Here is a 13,198-nt window from a genome sequence, read left to right on the forward strand (position 1 = left end):
GATGGCACCTGGAGCTGCAGCCCAACCCCTAATGATAGAAGGCTGCATTGTGAGAAGATAAGACAAAATGAATCACACAAACAATTAGATAAGATCTTTGGAGTCTGCCCTGGAGTGTGGATGGTGGTGATGGAGAGCTGTCCCTGGGACTCCTCACAGAGGCCACGTGGCCCTCGGCCGTGGGCTGGCCTGGCCCCAGCCCAGGCTGGGTGGTGAGATGACTCTGCCATCTCGAGAGCACAGGCACTCACAGGGCCTGGGTGACCCTCTCCCACAGGCAGCCCAGACAGTGGCACAGAGACAAACTGACTTGCTATAAAGTGTAAGAGCATTCCTTTGGTTTCCAAGGGCTCTGGAAAGAAAAGCCTTGATGCAATCTTGGATAATTTGGTGTATTTGAGAGCAAAAAAAAAAAAGGTAACAAACTTGAAATGAGTCTACAGTGAGCAAATGATGATTGTGCAATCCTTGTACAAAATAATTTGTGGGAATAGACGTGGGCTGTCCTAAAAAAAAAAAATAAATAAAAAATGCACTTACAGAACTAAGGCCCTTAATGTTTCAACAGCAAAAATCAGCAAGTTTCACCTGTGGCAAGGTTTGCAACCCCAGAGATTGAGAAGCATCTTCCAAGCATCTTCCTCTCTTTCTGTGGGAAACTTCATAGTTGTATTTAAGGGAGGAAATATTTAGAGATGTATCCTTATAGGTGTGTGTGTGTACATGTGATTTATACAATATAGATGTGCAAATATTTGGGAGAAGAAATGAAAACTGACTCCAATACAGGACCAAATGAAGCCAGGGACAACCCAGGGTACATTTTACACCCAAGGGGTTTGAATTGACAGGAAATGAGCTCACGTGGCCTGGCATCCACATTTCCCAAAGATCTCGATGTGATTCAGGGCATTTTATCTTTAGGTTAGGAAAGCAGCCCTGCTTATCTCGAGGCAGATTACGTTCTTTTGTTTTTTGGTGTTTGTTTGTTTGTTTGTTTTTTACCAGGGTCATCACGGCAGGGAAAACTCCAAAGAAGAGGAAGGTTCTGAAATTCCTGCCCCTGTCGGGTGGGAACCCGCGGGGTGGGAGCCGGGGGCGTAGGGAAGCGCACGGCCCGGCCGGCAAGGGGCGCTCCAGGGCGGGGCCCCGCACCTGTGCGGACCGGGGCGGGGCGAGGCGGGGCTGGCGCACCTGTGCGGGGCGGGGCGGGCGCACCTGCCCGCGATCCCGCGGCCGGCGGGGCGCGCTGGGGCCGCGCTGCGCGGAGGCTGCCGGCAGCATGGCCCGCCTGCTGGGCACCCTGCGCAGCTCCCAGCCCGTGGCGCGCTTCCAGCGCTCCTGCGGGCTCTTCCCCGCCGGCGAGGACGGCGGCGGCAGCGGCAGCGACCCCGCGGACGGGTCCCGGGACCAAGCCGCCTGCAATGGGGCGGCCGCCCTGCGCTGCCGAGCAGCCGCCGGGCGCGGCCCCCCCGGCGGGGTGCGGAGCGGCCCCGGCCCGCAGGTGAGTGCTGGGGGGCCTGGCCGTGACTCAGCACAGCCGTGCGCGCAGGGGCACCCCGGGAGGGTCCCCCCGCATCCCGCCGCCTGCCCGGGCTGGGTATCGGGAGGAGGGATGGAGGGGCCGGGCTGCGAGCGGGCACCGGGGAGCGCTGTGCGGTGCCGCAGCCCGGCTGCATCCCGGCCCCGCCGGGGAGGCAGCTTTGGCTTCTCCGCTCATCCCCATCGCTGGCGCCCCCGAAATGAGGCGGTCGGTGCGAGCGGGACTTGCCTGCTGAGGGGCCTGGAGGAGCCCTATCCCGTCACCCTGGGGTGCAGGTTTTCCGGCGGGCAGCGGCCGGGAAGGAGTAGTTCTGTTCCCCGCGGGTCTCTCCGTCCGGGGTGCACCTGCCGCGGTCCTGCGCTGTCCCCGCACCGGGTGCCCGCAGCCGGCCCCGCTGCTGCCCGGGACTGGGCGGTGAGCGGCTCATCTCTGTTCGTCGCAGCCGGGGTGCCGATGGAGACAGGCTGAGCTCCCGGCGCTTCCCGCTGGCCGGGCAGGTCGCGGCGTTTCCCGGCACGGTCTGTAATTCCCTTGTGTATCAGAAGGGAACAGGGAAGGGCATGATGCAACCCATGTGTACAGGTCGGACGACCTGCTTTTTCTCTTACAGTAATGACTTGAATTCATTAGTAGATCGCTTTGTGGTGCCTTTTGGAAAGCAGGTGTGATAATGGGCTTCCAAACTCTACCTGCAAAATAAACATGGACCAGCCGTGAATGCTGCAACTCTACCACTCCTTCCCTGTTTCACATCCAGTGCCCGGATTCCCGTTTCAAGCATCTAAAACTCTTCATCAGCTGCTACTTGACTCTTTGTCAATTGGAAGATGTAGTTCTTCAGTCTGTTAATTTCTGAACTACAGTAAGATCTATTTTGGGTAAAATATGCAGATAATTCACAAGAAGTTTTGTTGTCGCTGCTTTCTTTTGAACAGTGACATAGCTAATGTAGCAGTGTTGATACTAAAATACTGTCCAAGTTAATGCTCCATGAATGCAGCTGTTCACCTTGAGCAACTGTTTTGGGTTTCACAAAGTAAGGCACAACTACCTGTATATGAAGGGTGAATGTGTCCTGAGTGAGACTACATGAAACTTGGAGATAGAAGCAGAAGGGTTTGTTTCCATAGAATTAGGACACTAACTTCTGAAACATGTGAAATTTGGGTTCAAATTTCCCCTAGATGGAGATGGGAGTAATGGTTTGAATAGTGTTTCTTTCAATGAGGTCCTAGAATTATAGACTCTCTCTGCTCCTTTTTTTGAAACGGGAAATGGAAAATCCATTTTTACAAGGAGGGCCTTGTCCAACCTGCCAGGAGATGAAAAAAGTGAATTTGGATCTCTCTTATGCCAACTCCCAGGCCCACTGCTCTGTTGCTAAATGAACTGGGGTTGCCCTGACGTATCTGCAAATAAGTAGGTTTAGGAGTTTCATACACATAGCAAATTCCTTGGCCATAAGTTCTCTATGGACAGTGGTATTCTCTTGCTGTTAGCTGCAGGTGTTTGTAGAAAGGTGCTTAAGCGCTGCCTCTGCATCTCCTCCTGACGACTTGGAGTGGCTCTGTGCTCATCTATCCCTTCCTGAAACTTGGGAGTTTTAAAGTTCGTGTCATCAGGACAAGTGGTTTCTGTGAGGTAGTAACTCACACTGCTTTGTTCTTGCTGCCACAATGCAGTAGTTAAAGGTTTTCAGGTTCTCCTGTGTAAATTCTTGCGTAATCAGTGGGTTATATCTGAAAACAGAGTATATTGCATGCAGTGAAGATGATGTGAATGGCTGACTGGATGCTGGGGTTGCCACAGCCCCATCTCTCTAGGGCATTCCCCCTTTCTTCAGTGCCAGCTCTCAGGCCCCTGCATCTGACATGGGCTGGATTGTGTGCCAGGGTGTCCCAGCTGGAGAGACTCTGGGAAAAGGGAGTTGAGGGCTTGTAGCTGGTGGTGGTTTGGGAGGACATGGACACACCTGGTAGGGATGGATGTCATACTGGATGGAGAGAAAAGAGGATCCCTCAGGAGGGTAAAGAGACAGGACAGCTCTTCATCTGGGAGAAGGAGGACTTTAATTACCTGCATACATCTGTTGCCAGGAGGGCTGCTCACGATTCATGAGTGTCTTCTTTTATGTATAACCTGTTAAAAAAAAAAAAAAGGCCAGCAAGGCCTGATTACAGTCGCTGTATTCCTGAATCTTTGGAAGTCAGTCCTGTCTGCCCCACAGGAGTTGCCATGAGATGATGAGACAAGGAATGAAATGCTTAGATGTCACATCCACAGCTGCATATTAATTATTGAATTAGTGGAATTACTTAAATATTGAATTAGTTGCCTAGCCCATGTTCTTGATGTTCCCTGGTTACCAGATCATTTAGAAACACTTTTTAATACCTCAGATGAAAACTCTGGTATTTGTGGGTGATATAGAATGGTGCTAGTCCAAGATGCTAACTAGATTTATGACCTGGTTTGGACTGCATATTGAACCCATGGGCTTTTAGTGGAGAAACTGTCTGGTTTTATTGCTACAGAAGACAAGACAGTAACTTCTTGTAATTATCCTGTCTCTAGCTAATACTACTTTCTTTTCTGTTCTCCTTTCTATTGTTAGCTTGTTTCACAAGGAATTTATTTCTGAAACTGCTTGAAAGGTATATTTTCCTGATGCTCTGTATAAAGTCCTCAAGTTGTGTACTTCAAAACACTGACTTGCTTTCTGAGGATTTCTCTGATGTTCTCTGAGTGGCCAAATAAATGCTAGATATGTTTAAAAAGTGGAGCTCTGCTTATCTCTAATCTCCTGATGGACTTTTGCTCCTGAAATTAATAGCCTGAATGAAAGGGAGCAAAGGAAAAAAATAATCATCTATTCAAAGTTCTCTGTAGAGATTTGTTTGTCTTTCTCCACTCTTCCTTTCCCAGATGCTTTATCATCTCTTGAGATCTTTCTTTCTGCCTTTGAAAGAGTACAGTTCATGTTTACTCTGTAGTTATACCTTAACTGCCAGAACTGCTCCGAACTGGCACAATGTTTACAAACTGCCTGATGACGTTTAGTGATTGTATGGTTCTTGCTTATGCTGTAGGTGAGGAGGATAATAACCAGGATAACAGCAAGGTGGTGGTAACAGAAATGGAAAAAGTGGGTAAAAACTGCACATCCAGCTCAGATGTATTGCAGTTCCCAAAAATTGTAGTCAATTACTGGCAAGGTGTAGATGACAACACTGCTTTTGCTGTGATGGCATGGCTGGTAACTTGAAGCATGCTTGTTCTAGGGCTAGAGTCAAGCTCTCTCTTCTGTGGTGTTCCCTTGAAATAGATTTTTACATCAGCCTCAGAATCTTGCTTTTCTTTTTTAATCATCTCGCAGGCTTACTTGGTTTCATGTTGTTTCCCTTTTTGTGCAGCAGTAAGTTGGTGGTAGCTGGGGTAGGTCCAGCAGATGAGACAAACCCCTGTGAAAAATGCCCATGAGCACTGTTAGGAGAACTGGCAGCAAGACATTCCTGCCTCAAGTGCTAGTACTTTGTCCTCCTAGAGAATGCAGCTGAACTTTTGGAAGTTCCTCAGTTTGGAGCTGCAGCTGGAGAAACACGAGATCCAGTTTCTTATTTCAATGAGCACAAGGCTCACGTTCCCTGACGTTGTTCCCATGCTCTGGTACTCCACGTTCAATCTCCCCTACCTGGTGTGGCTGCTGAGGGAGCTTGTCTGTCTTGCATGTGTCTGATTTTTGGTTTAAGGTTTAAGCAGGCCCTAAGGGATGATGTTATTCTGTATGAGTGAGATGGTTTCATTGGATGGTTTTGGCCAGCCTGTGAGTGATGGTCCTTCAGAAGATGACAGTACAGTCGCATCCAAGATTCAAGTAGTGTGTGGCAACCCTGTGAAAATCTGTTAGCCCTGGGTTTGCCACTCCTCGGTGAGAAGCCCAGTGTCCCCTGCGGAGAACAGACAGCAAAGCCAGATGTGTGTCGTTTGTTACCATCTCATCTTCAGGATCTTGCTGCAGAAATGCCTGATGCTGACAGAAGTTTGTGAAGCTTCGCTGATTGCAGTAGGTATCCTGTGTGGTGGCTGCGTGGTGCCAGCTGCTGAGAGAGCTGCTGCTGGCCAGGTAGGTGCCACTGCAGGGGGTGTGTGAGGGGCTGTGCCAGCAGCCCGAGTCCTTACACCTGTGATGATGAGCTTCATGACTCAGTGCTTCCTGGCTCACAGCCTCAGTCATCTTTTTGGAGGCCACTGGACCTCGTAATGAGGAGCTGTCAGGATCCTAGGATTAATTCCAGTGCTTGGAGGTGAGCCACTTACTGCTCTATAATTCTGCTGAATGTCTTAGGCCATTAGTTCAGATATCAACCAGAAGAATAAAAGCTCATCTGCTGTCTTTGTTCTCCTTTAGAGCTCTGGAGAACAGGAGTAGGTTTAACAGATGAGAAACCAGAGAAAATCTGTTGTCTCTGGAAAATTCCTTTGAACAGCCAGTTCTTTCACTTTACCTTGTGTATATGCTCTGCAGGGAATGTTTATGGGTCATCTGGACAGTGGAAGGTGACTATTGACTGTCATGGCAAGTAAATCTGAGGTCTAGAATGTATGGGTAGCATTGTCTAAACTATGAGAGTTTTATTTTAAATGGCTGTTCCCTTTCCTGCTTTATAGGGCTTCATATCAGTTCAATTTGGTTAGCATCTGCTACTTATTCAAGGTAAACTGCTATTGGTTTAGATATAGAGGCATTTAAATGCTTTAATATGAAGCTGCATTGCTGATTTATTGCTACTTTATTACTATATTTGGAAATACTTATTACTAAATAAGTAGTATAAAATAAAGTATAAAGTAAAGTATAAGTATAAAATAAAAATATTTAATTCTTCCTTTTGAAGACAATTGGCAGCTGCAAACTGGATTCTGGCACACAGGAAGCTGAATGGTCACTCTATAACCCCAGGCCAGGTTGTTATCCCCTTTGCAGCTCACTCCACTGGACAGAATTATAAATACTTATGTTAACCAGCTTAATTAGGTGTATTGCCTTCCGTGTTTCCCATTGCAATTTCCTCTTGCAAAGGGAGAGCATTGGGGTACTTTATTTTAGAGAAGGCAGTGTCAGACACCTCTGTTGTGTCACAAGAGCAAAGATTGAGTGTTTGCAGGGAAGGGGCTCAGAGGAGTTGGCAGCGAGGAGCCTGTTCTCTGAAAAATATAAGGCCTATCCATCTGCATGTATGGCATGAAGGAGAGAACAGAGTAAGCAAAATACTATATGAAGGGTCTGGGGAGGAGGAGGGGGGGGTCCTAATAGAAGGGCAGCTGTGATGCCCTTCACCTGGACCTATGAAGTGCCAGGGTGAATATTGAACTGGCACAGACTGAAGTATTAAGCCTTGCAAACACCTGCCAAATAGTGCCAACAGTGCTCTGCTGGCTCATGGAGGCTGCTGGAGTGCTGAGGGGGCTTCAGCCACAGAGTCAGTTGTCCAGCAGGGTAGGAGATCCAGGCCTTGAAGCAGCAGAAGAGATTCTTGAAGCTGCACTTGATGGCAACATGAGGTTACATGTTGGTCTCCCTGTGTGTTTCTCCATTGGAAACAGAGCTGACACTGGCATAACCTGCACTTATTGCAACTAATAATGAGGCAGCAAGTGAATTGAGAACATCTTATCTACAGTTCTCTTCCCCAGGGGCGGGCTGGCTGCTGAGGTGTCCTCCAATATGCCTCTCCACAGCCACAGCTGCAATTTGAACACATATCCCTTCCCTCTTACAGTGGTCTGGGTACGTCTGGCTGGGAATTGCATATTTGTGATGATACTTAACCCTAAGCCCTTTTAAGTACTACCTTAGGAAACTGCTCTTTGACTTGAAACCTCGAGCTCTCTGCAGGGGAAGCAGTCATTTCACCCTGCGGTGCCCAATTATAAGAGATTAAAAAAATAATAGTTTAGTTTTCTGAAAATGGTAAATGTTTCTCTGCCCATTTATCTTCCAGAAGCCTTACTGCTTCATGCCTCTCAGGATAGACCTCTGCTGTGGAACCAATCTTTGTGCAAAAGTAACTGACTGTGTTCTTGGTGCTGCTGGGTAGAATTATGTGACTAATCTGTGGTGTCAAGCTTCCAGGATATGTTTAATTTCTAAAACAAAATCTTAAGATGAGAACAAGGTTTTTGGTCTGAGAAGAAACATAACAGTGAAGTGCTGGTTCTCCATGGTCACTGGCCATTCACACATGTTTCTGTTGGGTTAGGTCAGGTTAAGCTTCTGTTGAGGAGCTCCCATCAGCTGGGAGCTCCTCAAACCTGGTGTGTTGGGGGAAAAGTAATAGAGGGGCTTCCCATTCCTCCTCCTCTATATCTCTGAGAACACCCTGGCTATTTAGCAGCCATGCAGGTCCTAGTAATGCTCTGACTCATGTGTTTTTGGCAGGAAGTCAAAACTAAGAGGTGGTGGTGCTTGCAGGGAGCTGGTGTGTAGGCAGGGTGGCCATCTAATGCTGTGCAGATTGAAAACTGCTGTTTTGTGACACATCCTTCTTCTATCCAAAAACAGTTTTAGTAACACTCTGCCTTTGCAGAGATGAAGTACAGTTATGTTTCAGAGGAATTTGATATCTGCTTTGAAGTTGGAATGCCCATCTTTCTGAACTGCCTGTAATTTTCTTTCTCTGGCTTTTAACTCATGTGTTTTCCTCCCTCTGTCCACAGACACAAATGCTACCTAGCCCTTAAAATAACTTCCTCAGACATTTCCAGGTGTGGACCCTATGTTGCACCTCTCAAAATTGCAGTCTAATTCTCGTAAATTAAAATGCAATTAAATAAACCTGTTCTTCCACTGTAAAACAGGGAGGAAGGAAGCCTTTTCCTTCTGCCTTTCCCTCTCCTGCCTCCCTTTTGCCCTGTTGTTTTGATATTGCACAAATTGGCCAGTTCTTCCTGGAATGTGGGAGGATGCTGAAGTGCATGGGAAGCTCACCCACCACTTCTGTCATGGCACTTGAAACCGTGTCAATCTGCCCAACCTCTGGCTGGCAAAGCAGGGCTGAGGGGATGCAGGAGGTGAGCTCATCAAGGAGGAGATGCACACAGCCCTACCTACGCTGTTGTTGTGCAGCTTTCTTGGCAGGAAACTGCTGCCAACACACATCAGTGATTAAAAACAAAAGAGTAAGAACTGGACATCGGGGGTGTCACTCGAGCAACTGGAATGGCCGTGAGAGGAACAACTTACCATAAAGAGCATGCAAGGAAGCAAACACAAAGGCCTTACCCTCTGGGTCAGGGAGGTGTGTATAGGTGTGTGCTCAAAACTCTGAAGATCATGGTGGAAGGTAGACCTTTTTGGATTCCTCAAAATTATACCAGAAGAAAAGGAGGGAAGCATGATTCTGATCTCACGAGACCACTGTGTGGAGAAAATCAGAACATCTCGCTTTTTTACTAGCAACTGGCAAAAACTCCAAAGTATATGAGCTAGCAGGTTTGAGGGTTGCACTAGATGACCTTTAAAGGTCCCTTCCAACCCAAACTGTTCTGGTTCCCTGAACCATGGTTGTCAACTCTCCAGGTATTGGCTAAGAAAGGAATATATGAAGCTGCATGGTCTGCAAGTTTGAGTGCCACAACGGACACCTTTTGATGGAAAACAATGAGAGTCTCTTCAGAATAGGCTTCATATCTATGTGGAAATAACTAGTTGGAAATTTGATTGTGAGAGACGTGCTGCTTGTGAGATGAATTTAGGAGAAACTGCAGTCAGGCTGGAGGATGAGAGTGGAAGTCAAATAGTCTTGTCAAGCTGAAGGTGTGTTTGAAAATCCGCTTCTGTTCAACAGGTGCAGATACTTATTGAAGAAGCAGTTGTAATAGATACTCAACTGCAGAATGGAAAACAGTAGACTTGGTAGTGATTTCATGGAGGAAAAGAAGTGGGTAGAGGAGATCACAGGTTGTGCATGGTTCAATGGTGGCATGCCTCTGAAAACCACCCTCAAAATGAATGAAATTCTGCAGGAGTGTTTCTTCAGCATTACTGCACCATGTCTGATGTCTGGGCTCTGAAATTCAAGACAGGCATGTTAAGTGCTGTGTCTGGAAAATGCTAAGTATCTTCTGGAAGAATTACCAGGTGATTAAGCAGTGGAAGAGAGGACAGTTGTGTCCTTTCTGAACGCTTGTGCAACCTTCTCCTGTGTAAGCTTTAAGAGAGGGGAAACAATTTTTTCCTTGTCTGCAGCAGATACTGAAATTTAAACCTATGACTATTTTATTAAGAAAGTTTCAGGCTAGGTGGCAGGAGAGCAGACCACTTGGAGATTGCCTGGAGAAGCAATGGAGCCTCCACCACTGGTGTCAGTAAAGACAGGTTAGACAAATTTTAGATGAACTTCCATCAGAGTGATGGGAGTGTAAGCTGTCCATCCTTGGCAGACAAGCTGGACTAGGCTTGGTTTAGGTTGTCTTTTAGGAAGCCCAAGGCTGTCCTTCCAGTGACTTGCACGTCCTTCATAAGCAATCTCACTCTTGTAACCATGCCCCTATGCATCTGAAAGACTTATGGGGTTTTCTTTGTTTCTTTAAGAAGGCTTTCTTTTAGAAAGACAACGTAATCAATTTTTTCCTTCACTGATTCTTCCTATTAACTGCCTGAACAAATGCTCTGTCAACTCTAATCTTATGTTATTCCCTTTACATTTAAATTACTTGGCAGATTCTGTTACTTCTATGTGTTCTTCCAACTGAATGAAGGAGGCTAATAGTGTTACCTCAAAAGCATGATACAGAAATAAAACCTATAATTCAGTCTACCTCCCAAGTACTAACTGGAGTGGAAGGGGTTATAATCTGAAGTTTAGAAAATTAAATCTTCACACATAAACTGAGCTATTTTAACTGTGTGCTGAACCCATTCCAGCTTCAGTGTGCTGGGTGTGTGTTGATTGTGCAGGTGTGTGTGTCTGTCTCAGCTACACCATCCTTTACAGACCGAAGAGGAAATTTCGGATGAAGATGTACTGATGTTAAATGTGGTGAATGGTGTGAGAGATTGATTGGGTGACCATTGTGCCCAGTGGGACAGTTGGAAGACCTGGATGCTCATGTCCTCTTTACTACTAGACTGGTCTCAGGCTTTGGTCTGGCAAAGCATTGCCCCTTTCAGCCTGACAGCTTCCAGCCATCGCTGGTGCCATTTGCAGCAGTGCTCTGTTATGATACCTTTACTGAGAGCTTTAGGTAATGGCCTTTTTTAGTGCTTTGAATGAATTAAGAAATGTTACTGGGATTCTGCCTGGTTTTTAGGCTCCCCACTTGTTCTTTGCCTGAGATGACTGAAGGTTCTCTGTAACTCTCTGGCTTGAAGCTGATGTGTTGTTACTTCTCATGCAGTGATTGTCTTTGCTTCTGCATCAGCTGATGGTCCCAGACCACATGTCCCTGTAATTGCTGGGAGCTGGACTGTGTTGCCTCTCTGTGTACTACTCAACAAGCACTTGCTGCAAACAGCAGAGCTGGACTGAACTTTATGGCATTTTCTTGTGATTTCTGTTTGTCTCAGTCTCCACATTTCTGAGGTTTCATTAGCTCTAGGTGTCCCTCCTTCAATAAGAACAGTATGTAGACTGCACAACTATTGCTCACTGGCTGCCTCACATTCTGTAGAGGGTAAAAAATGAATTACTTGTTTAAAAGTGGTTGAACAGAGTGGGAAGCTGCACATATGTATGAGTTTGGTTAGGTGCGTTTTTCATGCCTTGGGGCTTCCTGTGCTATTGCCCTCCCCACCACTGTCTTCCTGACATCTTTGCAATTCCTTCCATCTGTCTGTAACCCTCCTTTGCTGGCTCCTCCCTCACCTCACCATGGGTGCTCTGCCCCCAGCCCCTCCCTATGAGGGGCTCATGGCCACATCAGGATCTCCCACTTGGGCACAGCGCCTGTCTCGTGGCCACCCTGTCCTTTCCTCTTGGAACAGTGAGTTCCAGGGTTGCTGCCCCCAGGGAAGGTGAATGCATAGGTCCTGGAGTGTTACTGAGTGCTCTCAGCTGCTTGTTGGATCTTCAGGAAACTCTGAATGCGTTTGACATTGAGATGGATGGAAGAGCTGAAGCTTTTTGATAATCATGGTTTTTGCTTTTTCTCATTTTCCAAAATCTAATCACCAATTTCTAATTTTTTGTTGTGACTTGATAGGTTCTTTTATTAACTGTTAGTAAACATAGAAGCTGATGTAAGACTGACTGTTTCTACAGAAGACTGGAGTACAGAATGTTTTTTCCCACTGCTTATACTCCAGACAGCACTGCCCTTTGGGGCTGAATTGTCTGATTTACACTTTCTCTATGTGCAGCAACATCTAAATTAGAATTTTTGGCTTTTCCCCTTGTTCCTGGTTTCTGGTGGCTTCTCTAAATTTTGTACCTTTTTTTTTTTACTGCAGTAAAAAAAATCACTTAAATGATAAATATTGCAATGCATTAACTACGGACTTTGGGAGGGAAATCGCTGATCTTCTGCAAGGCAATTCTGTTGGAAGGGGAAGCAAGGGACTTCAAGAACTTCAATTAAACATGTACATCTTCTAAAAGATCCAAAGTAATTGAGAGCTGAGAACAGAGTGTTGGTTAATTGTATCTCTGGTTCAGACTCTGAGCCTTAGAGGTCTGATGCTGCAAAGCTTGTCTCTAGAGACAGGGCAAGATAAGCCAGGGCCTGTTTAGATCTCTGACAAGAGATATCCCACAGGAGTTGCAGGAGCAGTATCTTTACACAGCTATTATTTTTTTGTCTTGTGGGGTTATACCTCTGCCTAAAAATACATGTTCTGTTAGTGGTGCAGCTGCTGTTCCTTCACTTCAGCTGCTGTTCCCTCACTTCAGCTTTGAAGGCTATATGTTACATATGCACATCCTTTTAAAATGATGGATTCCTCCTATGCTGTGTCATCGTGTGTTATTGTATCTCCAGAGTCACCATGGTGTTGGTTTGCCCTGCTCTGCTGGCCCTGTCATTACTGCTCTGTAGGAATGCTTTGGGGATGATCCCATGCTCCAGGGAGGTTGAGTGGGTGCTGTGGTACAGGGTTTGCACTCAAGGGCCCTGAGATGGAGCAGCACCTGGTGTGGGTGACCCACTCAAGTGCAGAGACTGCCAAAGTGGGATGACCTTCAATAGCCACTTTCCATGACAATACTTCAGGTGAGTAGTTAATTTACAGTTAATTTATACACATTCATGAGAGTTTCTTATATTCTGAGCAGTCAAGGATTTTAAAAAATAGGTACTTTACAGTTGATGAGAAGAGTCATTTGCGGGGAATTATGTGTCTTCTGCATCTGCAAATGTCATGGCTTATAGCATCTTGCTCCTAAAATGCTCTAAAATTCTGATTTTATATACAGCCTTAATTACTGCCCATTAAAACCCCTCTGGTCCAGACCAAATAGCAGTGGAGATGCATGAAAGGGCTGACTCACTGAAAGGGCTTCAGGGATTGTGAAAGGCATCAGGTCACTTCAGTACATTAAGAATAACCAAGTCTAAAGATCAGAGTTACTTAAAATTAGAGGTTGGATAAACTTCTGAGAATGTTAGAATATGCTAAATGTTCACATGAACAATTGCAATCACTTTTCCTGCACTGGG

Source organism: Lepidothrix coronata, unplaced genomic scaffold (genome assembly GCF_001604755.1).
Source record: "Lepidothrix coronata isolate B3197 unplaced genomic scaffold, Lepidothrix_coronata-1.0 Scaffold97, whole genome shotgun sequence".
Classification (NCBI taxonomy): Eukaryota; Metazoa; Chordata; class Aves; order Passeriformes; family Pipridae; genus Lepidothrix; species Lepidothrix coronata.